Source organism: Hemitrygon akajei, chromosome 30 (genome assembly GCF_048418815.1).
Source record: "Hemitrygon akajei chromosome 30, sHemAka1.3, whole genome shotgun sequence".
NCBI classification, from domain to species: domain Eukaryota; kingdom Metazoa; phylum Chordata; class Chondrichthyes; order Myliobatiformes; family Dasyatidae; genus Hemitrygon; species Hemitrygon akajei.
This window is the reverse complement of record NC_133153.1, coordinates 9,040,010-9,053,761: the sequence shown is the minus strand read 5'-3', so window position 1 is coordinate 9,053,761 and position 13,752 is coordinate 9,040,010. Positions and strand designations below refer to the sequence as shown.

General features: G+C 37.2%; 1 protein-coding gene across 5 annotated transcripts in view; it reads left to right on the top strand.

The window, feature by feature from the left end:
* The window catches only part of zfand6 (zinc finger, AN1-type domain 6), a 68,204-nt gene that overhangs the window by 15,816 nt on the left and 38,636 nt on the right, over positions 1-13,752 (top strand). For 4 of the 5 annotated variants that reach the window (XM_073032962.1, XM_073032958.1, XM_073032961.1 and 1 more), the window contains exon 2: positions 8,724-8,885. The gene's annotated coding sequence lies outside the window, so the exon portion shown is untranslated. Of the gene's footprint in view, positions 1-8,723; positions 8,886-9,065; positions 9,618-13,752 lie in introns of all 5 variants that reach the window. The other variant, XM_073032959.1, reaches the window with a different exon arrangement.

Genomic DNA, 13,752 nt, shown 5'->3' with positions numbered 1-13,752 from the left:
CTTCAGGGCAAAACTGGCTGCAAGTATTGAAAGAGCATGTAAATGGAATAGATGAGACAAAGGCAGAATTAGTCAAGAGAAGAAATAGATTGTGTGAACAGTGGGTTGAAATGATGAATATCTTCAAAGGAAGACATGATGGGATGTAAGTTAGTCAACTCCTTAAGACTAAATGACAAATAAATAAAACCACAGCTAATTAGTGACCTAAACTTTTGAAACTGCCATTGCCCCTCTATTGACCTAACACCAATTCCATTTATAGAAGGGAATTCCAAACTTTTTTTTACCATTTTTTTTGTATGTACGAGGATCTTATTCATTTACAGATACTGGGCACCACTCTCATTATCTCAAATGTTGATGAATAATTCCAGAGAGCGAGCTTTGTTATTTTGTATCTGAATTGGCCATTCACAATCAGCAACATGTTCTCTTCCCCCAGATGTTGTCTGATTAGCTAAACAATTGCCAGCTTCTGCTTTTATCAAATGTGCTACCTCTGTAGAAGCCATTCTTGTGGAATAATGTTGTGAAATATATAGTAATTGTCATACTATAACAAGCTTGGTTAAAGCAATGAAGTGTAAATAGGGATTTATGAATATTTATACCTGCACATGTTCAACCTTCTATCAAATGAGGTACATAAAACACAATGGGTTTTAAATTTATTCCAATAATCCTACCATCTTGTTCAAAGATTTCTCTATAAATAAGCTACTGTAACATTGAATTTACAATGTGTGTGCACGTGACCCCTTATGCACTCACACAAGGGTATATGCAAATAACTAGTTATTAAAGCAGGAGGCAAACATGTATAACTTGATCTGTTTCTGACTTTCTGAGCTCAGATTAGAATGGTGTCAACCACACCATCTTGCAAAGGTATTTTCTTTCTGTATGTACAGCCATTAGTGGTAGAACTAATAATGCTTTCTAGCCTGATGAGAACTATATTCCAGAGCTATATTTTAATTCTATGATATGATGGCCTAGATTAATTAATGGAAGTATTTTTGTCCCTGAGTAATTATCAGAGAACAATTTTGATAAAATGAAAACTACTTTAGAATTTGGCCTAAAATTTCACTGTTCACTGCACCTGTTAAAATGTTCCAAACTCAAGTTAGAGTAGTTTATAGAGAAATCTTGAAACAAGACTGAATGATTATTGGAATAAATTTAAAACCCATTGTGTTTTATGTACCTCATTTGATAGAATGTTGAACATGTACAGGTATAAATATTTATAAATCCCTATTTAAACCTCTGTTTTAAATAAGCTTGTTATAATATGACAGTTACTATACATTTCAGAACATCATACTATAAGAATGGCTTCTACAGATGTGGCACAACACTGAGTGGGAAAATGAATTGTAAGGGCAGAGTCTATAAAGGAGTTTGCACAGTGTAGGAAGATCTGAGATTATCCATTTTGGTAGATAAAATAATGATACATGTATTTGATAAGTTGAAAACCAACAGCATTATGTTTTCATGGGATTTTAACCCATGTGTCTTCATAAAGAATATTGATGTTCTCCGATTCAGATTAGCAGGCATGGATTTCAATTTTCAATAATATGATACTATTCACACCCAGGCTTAATTTATATCATTTAAAAACATAACATCTTGTCTACAGCTGCAATGCAAAGTGGTTGGCCACAGCAGCAGAAAGGGGCTTATTTTGTTGGGAGTAATTATTTAACAATGCATTCACGTTGCAGCAGGATAAATCAGACACTTCAGTTAATGGGGACATACAAAATAGAAGTAGGAGTACAGAATTCAGCCCTTCAAGACTGCTCTGCCATTCAACAAAATGAAGCCTAATCCTCTACCTCCTGCTGAGCCTCCATAACCTTTGATTCCTTTCATGCACGGTTCATTCATCTCTTTTGATTGCAATCAATGACTCAATCTCCACAACCCTTCAAATAAGAGAATCCCAAATATTTATCCATGTTCCAAGAGAGAAAAAATACTACTATTGGTTCTAAATTGCCTAGCTCTTCTGATTCTGAAAGTGTGACCTCTGTTTTTAATTCTTTAGGCAGGTGAAGCATCCTCTCTGCAACTATTCCAAAAAGTCATTTGAGAATTCTGTGTGCTTCAATGAGGTCACCTCTTGCTCTTCTAAGCTCTATAAAGAATAGAGACCAAGTCTACTCAATGTCCTCAATATTTAGATTTGAATTCCCTGCTATATGAAAAATGTTATTACACTGGAAAGAGTGCAGAAAAGATTTACAAGGATTTTGCATGACTTGAGGATTTGTGCTACCGGGAGGGGTTAGATAGATTTTATTCCTTGGAGTGAAGTGATCTTATGAAGGTGCATAAAGTCATGAATGATTTAGAAAAGTTGAATGCATTCTTTTTTTTTAAGGATTCATGAATCAAGAACCAGAGGGCAGAGGTTTAAGATGAGAGGAGAAAGATTTAATAAAAACTCAAGGGGCAATTTCTTTCCCCATTATAGGGTGGTATCTGGAATGAACTGTCAGATGAAGTGATTGAGTCGGGTACAGTAACAGCTTTTAAAAGATAATCAGACAGTTGTAAGGCCATGGATCAAGTGCTGGCAATGGGGCTACCTTGGATTAAGCAGATTGGTCAGTAAAGCCAGTAGGCCAAAGAGCCAGTTTCCGTGCCACATAAGTCTCATTGATACTCCATTATGTGAGAGTTCTACTATCCCAGAAAGTTCAAAGTAAATTTATTATCAAAGTGCATACTGTATATGTCAACAGATACAAACCTGGAATTTGTTTTCTTGTGGGCATACACAAGAGAATCAATGAAAGACCACACTCAATAGATGAGCAAACAACCAATGTGCATGGGACAAACTGTGCAAATACAAATGAGAGGAAAAATAAATAAATATATAAGCAATAAACATTGAGAACATGAGCTGGAGTCCTTGAAAGCGTCCATATTTTATGGGAATTGTTCAGTAATGGGGTGAGTAAAGTTGAGTGAAGTTAACCCTTCTGGTTCAAGAGCTTGATGGTTTAAGGGTAATAACTGTTCCTGAGCCTGGTGGTGTTTGTCCTGAGGCTCCTGCATCTTCCTGATGGAAGAGAGCATGGCTTGGTGGTGAGGGTCCTAGATGATGGAAGCTGCTTCCCCACAACAGCATTTCATGTAGATGTTCTCAATGATGGAGAGGGCTTTGCCTGTGGACTGGACCACATCCACTACTTTTTTGTAGGATTTTCCATTCAAGGGCTTAGTGTTTTCATACTATGACGGGCCATGATTCTACCAGTAAATATACATCAGGCATGGTCTCACTGTTAGCCTAAATAATTCTATAAGATGTCTTTACTCTTGTACTCAAATCCTCTTGCAATAGAGGCTTTGATAATACATTTACTTTGAATTTTTTCTAGTTGCCAATGCCATCTGGATGTTATATTTCAGTGACTTGTACACAATGACATCCTTGTCCCTTTGGACATCAATATTTCTTTCTCTAGGCATTTTAAAACAATTCAGCATTTAACAAGGTGGATAACCTTTCATTATCACACATTGTTCACCATCTCTCATTTCCCACTTACTTATTCTGCCTATATCCCTTGAAGTGTTTTTGCATCCTCAGTATTCACATGTCCATAGTTTTATGTCATGAGCAACATGAAAATATTACATTGTGTTCTCTAATAAATTTGGAATATTTTTAGTCTAAGCACTGATCGTAGATACCCACGAGTCACAAACAGCAAACCCAAGTATGTGTATATTCCAACTCGTATTTTCTTATTTATGAACTCAGTATATTACCACTAACTCCGTGTTTTAACTTTGCCAACCTTTTTTTGATGTTATCAAAAGCCACATTGAAAAAAGCTTGACTATACCCATATCTTCTGTTGATTACATTCCCCCCCCCCCCAAAGAATTGGTTAATTAATCAAACCTGGCTTCTCTGTCACAGACACATTCACTCTGATCAATGATTTTTTTTTTGTAACTGTTGTGGTGCCACATTTTTCATTGTAGGTTCCAGCATTTTTATCTCTTCCATTGCCAGACTAGCACATCTGCAGTTGTTTTCTCTCCCTTCATCTTTATGTAAAATAAGGTCACATCAGACTTTCCAATCTGCAGGACTTATTCAAAAATCTACAGAATATTGAAAGATGATAATAGACTTCTCTACGACCAGCACTTTTAAAAACTTAAGCCATCAGATTTTTGAGATTACATATAGTTTTTAGGCTTGTTAACTTCTCTGATTAATTTTTTTTAACTAATGCTAATTCCTTATTAGTATCAGCCCCCTATTTGAACATTTTTTTTGAAATTGTGTCTTTCCTAAAGTCAGATGAGAAAGATATTTGTCACTTCTTCATTATAAATGTTCTTGTCGGTAATTTATTCACATTTCCCCTCACTAGACTTTTCCCTGTTACAGATTTTCCAGTATTTTTTCCTTATTGGTTTACTTTTGTATTTGATTTTCTATTTTTAAGTGATTTCTTAACCATGTTTTTTTTTCGGAGTTTAAAGTGCTTTGTCTTTGGCTTATTGTTTTTTCTAGCAAATTTACGGTTTTCCTTAGATTTAATATTGCCTCCAGTTTAATCACTTTTCCTGTCATCTTTCAGTATTTGTGTATATTTGTTGCAATTCATGCATTATTATTTAAATACTACTCATTATTTGTCTCTTTTAGTATTGTTTCCCAATCTACCATAGGCAACTTTTCCCTTTTATGTTCATTTTCTTTTGTTTAGATTGAATACCCTGATTTCAGATTTGAACCATATCGTCCTCAGACATAATGTAAAATTCTGAAATGAAAACAGAAAATGCTGCAAACACTCAGCAATTCAGGCAGAATTCTGTTGGAAGAATAAATAGTTAATGTGTAAAAGGGAATATCCCTGATAGGTTGGGTCCGAGTGCTTATTGGGGACAAGCTGCAAGCATATTAAGCTTTGTTTCTGTGATGTGGTTTAAGTGGTGAAACTATGGGAAATTTCTAGTAGACGATATAACAGACTGTGTCAGCATGATGACAGGATGAAACACCAGCTTTTGTACAGTGAGCTACATGAAGTTGATACTGAGTTCTGCAGGCAGCAGTGTGCCTATGTAGAAGTAATTTAGTTCCCCACGCTTGCATTGGGTCTCACTAACAATGCAGGAAGTCAAAGAGGTCAGAGTGGGTCAGTGTATTAAAGTAGGAGACATCTCTTCAGATCACTCCTCTACTGTGATCACTCAATAAAGAGCAGGGCAGATTACAAATATTGAATATACTACACTAGATTGGAAGAAGTGAGTTGCTGCTTCACCTAGGACTGTTTAGATCCCTGAATAATGGAAAAAGGTGGGGTAAAAGGACTGGTGTAGCATTTACTGTGGTGGCTGGGAAAGTGCCAGAGGATGTGGGGTACATGTGGATGGAAGAGCAAGACAGCTATGTGAACCAATTCTTGCAAAATGCTGAAAGGGGTGAAGGGGAATATGTGACTGGTCTTCAATTTTTTTTTTTGGAGCTGCCTAAAATTGTGGAGAATGATCTGTTGAATGTGGAGGCTGTGGGGTCAGGTAGAAGGCAAGGACTACGCAAACTGTATAGTGCTAGATCTACAATGATCTGTTCCTTACAGTTTTTACTTACCAATCTGAAAATATTACAGAAATTTTAGTACCAATTTATTTTACTAACTTGTGTATATGTTGTTTAAAATCCTTCATAGTAACTGTTTCATCCTGTTGCACACACCTCTATTTACTTTATATTGTAACCTACATTACAACCACTATTTGAAAGCTAGAAACAATGTTTTCTGCCACCTGTGGTTGCTTAGCTCCATGTAAACAAATACAGTTTCACCCGAAATGTCGAATGTTTACTCCTCTGCATGCTGCCTGAGCCGAGTTTCTCTAGCACTTTGTGTATGTTTCCTCAAGATTTCTAGCATCTGCAGAATTTCTTGTGTTTCTGATAAGCATAATATGGTTTTGTTGTAGAGCATAAAGACTGATCCTTTGGCCCACTGTGTCCTTTTGAATATTAAGTACCTATTGAACAAGTCCCACTTTCCAGCATGTGGTCCATTTCTCAGCATATCTATGGAATAGATGGGCATGGATTTAGGAAGCGAAAAACTTAAGCATTTGGGGGAGGGAAGGAAGGTTGAAGGGGCAAAGGGAGTTGCAGTTTTATTTAAAGGAAGCAGCTTCTGCTAATGGTTTTGATATGGCGTAACTAAAAACTCGGTTAAGTATGTTCCTTACTGAATGGTCATCATGAGAACAGGTCAGACTGGGTATCTTGTGACAAGTGAAATGTCAAGACATTATTATCTCCAAGGCACAAATTAGATGTATGATGGAATGCTTTTCACACACTTGGATGAGTGCAAGTCCAAATGGACTCAATAGCCTCAAAGTGCACTACATTTGCACTAACAGCACCTCCCAAACCCATGACCTCTACCACCAAGAAAGACAAAGGATTCAGACTCGTGCAAACATCTCCACTTGCAGCTTCTTTCTTGTTAAAATTATGTACAATTTATCTTGTTTTTCTTGATGCTGCATTTCTGTGGGTCTGTGCCAGTGATTCCCTGTAAGCAATTTTCATTGCACTTGTACATACACATACTTGTGCATGTGGTTATCTCTGGGTCAAATCCTAACAACTTTCTCCTAATGTAGCTTTCAAGACTATGGTTTGCCATTACCTTCTCAAACAGTGTCCTCGTCCTGGAAAATGAAGTAATTTAATAAAATGTAATTTAGAGTTCTGTAAGAAAATGTGTAGATGGTGATTGGTGATGGCCTAGAGTTTCAGAAGAAATTAAGTTCAGGGGAACAGGTTGTGAGATTTGTGGGCAAGATGATCTGGGCATAAGGGATGAGGGAAACTAGAGAAGGATGTGGGATTAGGACTACAGAGGACTTGACATTTTGAGAAAAGTGAAGCATCTGTTCAGTTCGTCACTGTCATGTGGCAAAAATATATATGGCCTTGTATTAAGCTGTGTATGATGTTTCAAGGAAACAAAAGTGGGGTGAGAATTTCAGGAGTTAGTTTGCTGTACAGAAAGCACCTTGCGAATAGCCTTTTGCCAATAGGATAGTCCTGAAATGATGAGCTAGGGCACTGGAGTGTGAAGCAAGATGTAGTTGTGACTCATCTGGCATAATGGCCAAGCCAATTATGTGCGTGAATGTTGATAAATGGATTGAAGAAGATTTTCTTCTGTCAGGAATATTTGGCAGTGAGTGTGGTTGGAAAAATGAGTTGGTAAATGTGAAGAGAATTCCAAAGGAGTGATTGGTGGTGGCCTTATCTCTATTCCAGTGATGGCATAAAGTGACACAGGGATGAAAAGGTTTTAAAGAAAAACTTGTGTATTTTGTTTCTTACATGGGTCCAGGGAAAAAAAGTGACACAAGTCTCTATAATTAGTTGTTCTAGTTTGTTCCATTAGATTTAATAAATGCTTCTGTTGGTTTCTGCTTTTTCACTTCTGTCCATTGACAGAAAACTCACCATAGAGTTTTGGTCACCTTGCCTTAAAGTTTTATTTCCTCAGGAAATTAAATCCTTTGAGTTGCTTTCTTTATGGGAATATTCACAGCTTGAGATAGATCATTGCTTTGATATCACTTGTAAACAATCGGTGTATATGTGAGCGGATGTAATATTCCTATCTTTTGGAACAGTTCTGTGACTGTAATAATCCTCTCTAGACCAACCTGCAGAAAATTAGATCCATTGTTTTAAGTTTAGCAGCATATCTCTAACTTCCAGTTTTTAAAAAAAATCCATATTTGGCTAATATGTAACAGTGGGTGGGGCTTGCAGAAATGACATCACATTGACAGCTGGTTATGCTTACTAAACAATAAAGTATTAAACCTGGGGGAGGGTGATAACTACATCCAGTCAGGAGTGCAGATAATGCAAAAATCAAGAAATTGAGGTATATGCTGCAATTTGGTTTTTTTAAAACTCAGAGTTGATTGGTAGAAGATGAGCGGGTTTGCAGTTTGAGAATGAATTTCTAGAGCCCCAAGTTATTTTAAAGTCTGTTCTGAATTACCTTCAGTAAACTAACTTTCTCTTATTTCTTTGTATATATTTAACAATATGCTATTGCTTTGTTTTTAGCTGGTGACAAGCTTGATTTGAATAGGTTTCTTTAGTGTAGTATTTAATGGCTGACGTTAAATGAATTAATTATACCAGCAGTAAATATCACATTACAAACACGCTTAATTGTATGTGAGTACTTTGTGATGTTAGATACTTGACTGAAATGTAATCTTAAGTTGTAATCAAACAGACTGACATTACTTCCACTCTTAACTCCTCCTTGGAGGCAGAACAAAGAAAGGGTCTCCTACCCCCCCATCCTCACCTACCCCTCCAGCATCCATGTTCAAAGGATCATCCTCCATAGTTTTAGATACTTTAAGTAGGATTCCATCGTCAGACACTTCCTCTCCTTCCTTCCACTCTGAACATTCAAATGGAATTGTCTCCTCTTTAATTTCCTGGTCAGCTTTTCCATCTCCATCAGCTATTCCCCTTCTTGGGGCATTTTCCCAAGCAGATACAGGAGACATAACACCTGCTCTTTTACCTCTTCCTTTCCACAATCTACGCACCATTCCAGGGAAGGTACCAATTTATTTGCTCTTCTCATTTAATGTCTTATATTCTGTACTTTCAGTGTGCTCCCCTCTACACTGGAGAAGCCAAAGACTGGGTGACTTCGCAGAACACTTCTGCTTGTTCCTGAGAAAATCTGAGCATCCATTCTTCTGCCACTTTAGTCCCAAGATCTACTCCCAATCTGTCTTCAGCCTCCTACCTTACTCCAGAGCTGCCCACAGTAAGTTCAAATAGCACCTTATCTTTAATGTAGGTAATTTGGATAGGCCTATTTTTTATTTGTAAATTATCATTTTAAGATCAGTTTGTATATTGTAGCTTGGAAGGTATGAAGTATTCAATGTGCATATATTATCAAAAATATATAAATTATACAACCTTGAGATTTGTTTGCTTACAGGCAGTCACAAAGCAAGGAACCCAAAAGAACTCAATTAAAAAAAATAAAGACCCATCCCCAATGCACACAGAGAAGTGGAGAAGAAAAACAAACAAATCATGCAAACAACAGAAGCAAACGCCAGCAACAGCATTCTGAGCCAAATTGAGCCTTAGCTTCGTGGAGAGAGGAGCCTCCAGTGTATCTGGGCCAGCATTTAAATTATTCAAACAGCAGATTGTACCTCGCACTAGGACCCAAGTCTCACTGTGGCGAATCAATCTGGGCCTAGATTTCACTGCAGAAGAAATTGTTCTCAACCTGTCCAAATTGGTTCGGCACCCAAAGTGTCGCAATCTCACCCTGCCCTTCCAGTCTGTATGGACCAGCATTTAGATTGCCGAAACAGCAGATCATACTTCGCATTAGGACCTGTACCTTGTGGCAAATTGCTCCAGGTCTAGAAAACGCCGGCCAGCAATTCACTTTGGACCTGGATTTTTGCTATTAAAGAAGCAGTTTTCGACCTCTCCGAATGGGCTCGTCATTCAAAGCGATTTACTTCTCACCTGGGTTAGTTGGACAAGCATCAGAACTCCTCTGTCCCGTCTGCTCCCCTCCGAATCGTACACTCCAAACAGCACAGCTTCAACACATTGTGTGTCCAATTCGCAGCACACCAGAAGGCCACATCTCTCAAATACACCTGCAATTCACCTTAAGAATTTATTCATAATGTTTTAAATCAAATTCCTTAGCTTTCAAATTACCGGTAAGCTGTCACACTTCTTCAGAAGTGTCATCTTAAACTGGAAGTTTAAAATGGCAATCGAGGCACATTAACTTTTTTCCATGGGCATTATATCCAACTATTTTGTTTGAAGTCTCTTTTACTATCATCTTTAATTAGGGAACAATGTATTTTTAAGAGGTAATAATCTTGAGTTTGAAATTTGTGGCATTGCTGAATTGTTCTCAGTAACTTATCCAGGCTTATTTTTACATGAAATAAGATGCACTGATGTTCTTTTAAGCTATTTTAAACTAAAGGTAATTTTGTAATGTTATAGTTAAACTGGATTCGAAGGAAAAATTAATATTTTGCAAATAACTGCAGTATATACACTCATTGGCTACTTTATAAGGTACAGGAGTGAAACCCAGTATGGTCTTCTGCTGCTGTAGCCCATTCACTTCAAGGATCAAGGTGTTGTGCATTCAGAGATGCTCTTCTGCATGCCACTGTAGTATTGCATGGTTAAATAAGTTACTGTCACCTTCCTGTCAACTTGATTCAGCCTGGCCATTCTCCTCTGATCCCAGGAGATAAGCAGTTTCTGAGATACTCAGGTCACCCCATCTGGCACTTGTAATTGGTCAAAGGCACTTGGATCACATTTCTTCCCCGTTCTGAAGTTTGGTCTGTGCAACAACTGAATCTCTTGACCATGTTTGCATGCTTTTATGCATTGAGTTTCTGCCACATGATTGATAGATTAGATATTTGCATTAGCGAACAAGTGTACATAATAAAGTAGCTACTGAGTATATATTTGATCTAAGGAATTTTAACTGTAAACTTTATCTTTGTTCCTTTTGAATGAGATGCTTTTCTGGCAACCTAGATGGCAGCATGAGAGTTAAGAAAGGCCTTCACATCAGCTATTCTTAGTTTGAAACTAAATCTATCAAAACGACCAGACTAGCTAATGTGACCGGGCTACTCAGCTGTCTAAAAAAAAATTTAAATTTCTCTGCATAGTTAAGAGTGGTGAGCAAAGTATTTTTTAATTTTGTTTTAACAATAGAAAAGCAGGGCAAATTTGAAGTACAGCTAATTAGTGTAAATGTGACTTCCCTTCCCTGCAAGCCACCTACACTCTCCCATCCCTCCAGATTCCACGGCTACCACTCTGATTGAATGTACTTGGTGGTTTGAGTGAAATTTGCTTGTGTTTTGAATAATAGAATGTTTGCAACTCAACACAAGTTCACCCTTTTATTCACTGATACATTGGATGAGTTTTGCCAAGGATGTTCCTTATGCTGAAATAAGTACAAGAGATTCAGCTATTTTTCTCAGTTCATGTGATGCGAATGCACTTAACATTGTAGTAATAACTAACTGACCTACATAAGACTGCTGTTTATTGATTACAGATCAGCGTTCAACACCATCATACCCTCAACAAGCTCTGAAACCTGAGCTTGTACGAATCAACAAGCTCTGAAACCTGAGCCTCTGTACCTCCGTCTGCAACAGGATCCTTGACTTCCACATTGGGAGATCACAGTCAGTTCAGATGAGATATAACATCTCCTTGCTGATTATCAATACTGGTGTACCTCAAGGATGCATGCTCAGCCCACTGCTCTACTCTCTTTACAATCTGACTCTGGCCAAGCACACCTCAAATGACATCTGTAAAGTTGCCAGTGACACACCATTGTCGGCAGAATTTCAGATGGTAATGAGGAGGTGAACAGGAGAGAGATAGATCAGCTGTTTGAGTGGTGACACAACAGTGACCTTGCACTCAACATCAGTAGTGTGGACTTCAGGAAGGGGGAGTTCAGGAACACACCAGTCCTCATTGAGGGATCAGCAGTGGAAAAGATGAGCAGTTTCATGTTACTGGGTGTCAACATCTCTGAAGATCTATCTTGGGCCTGACATAGTGATGTAATTACAAAAAAGACACAACAATGGCTATATTTCATTAGGAGATTGAGGAGACTTTATATGCCACCAAAGATTCACAGATTTCTGCAGATGTACCATGGAGCAGATTCTAACTGGTATGGAAGGGGCCACTGCACAGGATCAGAAAAAGCTACCGATAATTGCAAACTCAGCTCCATCATGGGCATTTGCCTCCCCAGCATCGATGACATCTTCAAAAGGCAATGCCTCAAAAAAGCGGCATCCATCATTAAGGAACCCCATCACCCAGGACACATCCTCTTCTCACTGTTGCAATCAAGAGGAGGTACAGGAGCCCGAAGACACACACTGAACGTTCTAGGAACAGCTTTTCCCCCACCACCATCTGATTGCTAAATGGACAATGAGCCCATGTACACTACCTCAAATTTTTTTGTTCTCTCTTTGCAGTGATTTAATTTAATTATATAATATTTTAATTTATAGCTTTTATTATATATTACAGTGTACTGCTAAACAACATATTTACAACATACCAGTGGTATTAAACTTGCTTCTGATTTCTCAGCTGTCCATCTAATTGTTTGATTGGGCTAGATTTCAGATCATGAAAATAATAAGCATTTTGTATTATACAGACATTGATCTTTTACTAGGCAATTTGTTGAGATTTTAAAAAGCAGTGAACAATAATTAGAAAATTGAAAATGCAATAATTGTAATAGAAATGTAGCTTTCAGATTCCTGTGCTGCTTCAATATGCAAATCACTTAATTAAAATTACAGGTCCAGTTGTACCAAACCATCCACGATAACAGCACTCATCCTGCATTCACTATGATCTGGGGAATGCCCTTTAGTGAAATGTATGTTGAGGAATCTGCATAAAACAAACCTGTAGAGGAAACCTGGGGCCAAAAATATAATGGTTCACTGATACAGGTCACAGGAGAATTTCTTTACCGAGAGAATAAGCACATGTAGGAGAAAGGAACTGAAAAAATATCTTAATCAGTAGGAGTAATGGTCAACAAATTGGGAAAATTGCCTCGTATACAACAGAACAGTTGGGCCAAATGTCTACTTTTAATTTTGTTAGTTTTATGTTGGACTTTTAAACTATATAATAGGAAATTTTTAAATTCTATAAATGTTCCAGAAACACATAGCTTTAATTTGATGCTTTCAGTTAAGACTTCAGACATTAACCCGTAGTTGCCTTATGATTCTGTTTGAATATAAGAATGGCTATAAAACTGGTTGCATTTATTTATTGCTGTAGACCTCCATTTTAGTAGTTTGAGTTTCACAAATGAAATAGTGTCTGTAGACTCTATTTCTCCCATGAGTAGCTAAGTAGTTACATTTTAATTGATTTCACTGTTGAACAACTTTGGGTTGAAATTCCCAAAATTCAGATAAATTTAATATTTAAGCTGATCAGTTTTTTGTTTAAATTTTTTTATCTGTAATGACTTATCAATAGTGTCACATGTTGCTAGCAAAATGATAACAAATTTTAATGATGGCTTTTTTAAATTAATGTATAAATCGGCCAGTATGCTATGACAAGGAAAGAATTCCCAGTAAATAGCAACTCATTTGAAGATGGTTAATTAACATCACTGCATTGTTAATTTCATGGGATCAGTAGGTCAGCCTAAACTTTGAATTTACACATTTAATTCAAAACCATGAGCTAATGTAATTGTTAATACAATGTTAGTAATTGTTAATGTAATACTATTCAAACTCCCTAAGCCAGAAAGCAAACCGTTTAAATCTGGTCATTCTTCTGCTTGGTCTTTCTTTCACTTTTGCACCTCAGTAATTCACCTTCAAAAATAGAGGGCTATGGGTGAGCCAAGGTAGTTCTAAGGTAAAGACATGTTCGGCACAGCTTTGTGGGCCGAAGGGCCTGTATTGTGCTGTAGGTTTTCTACGTTTTCAATATTTTCTAATTTTCTTTCACCTCTCAAAGTTGGGTGTATTGGCTGCTATAAGTTGCCTTTTAATGTAATGGAGTATCAAAACAGTAAGGGA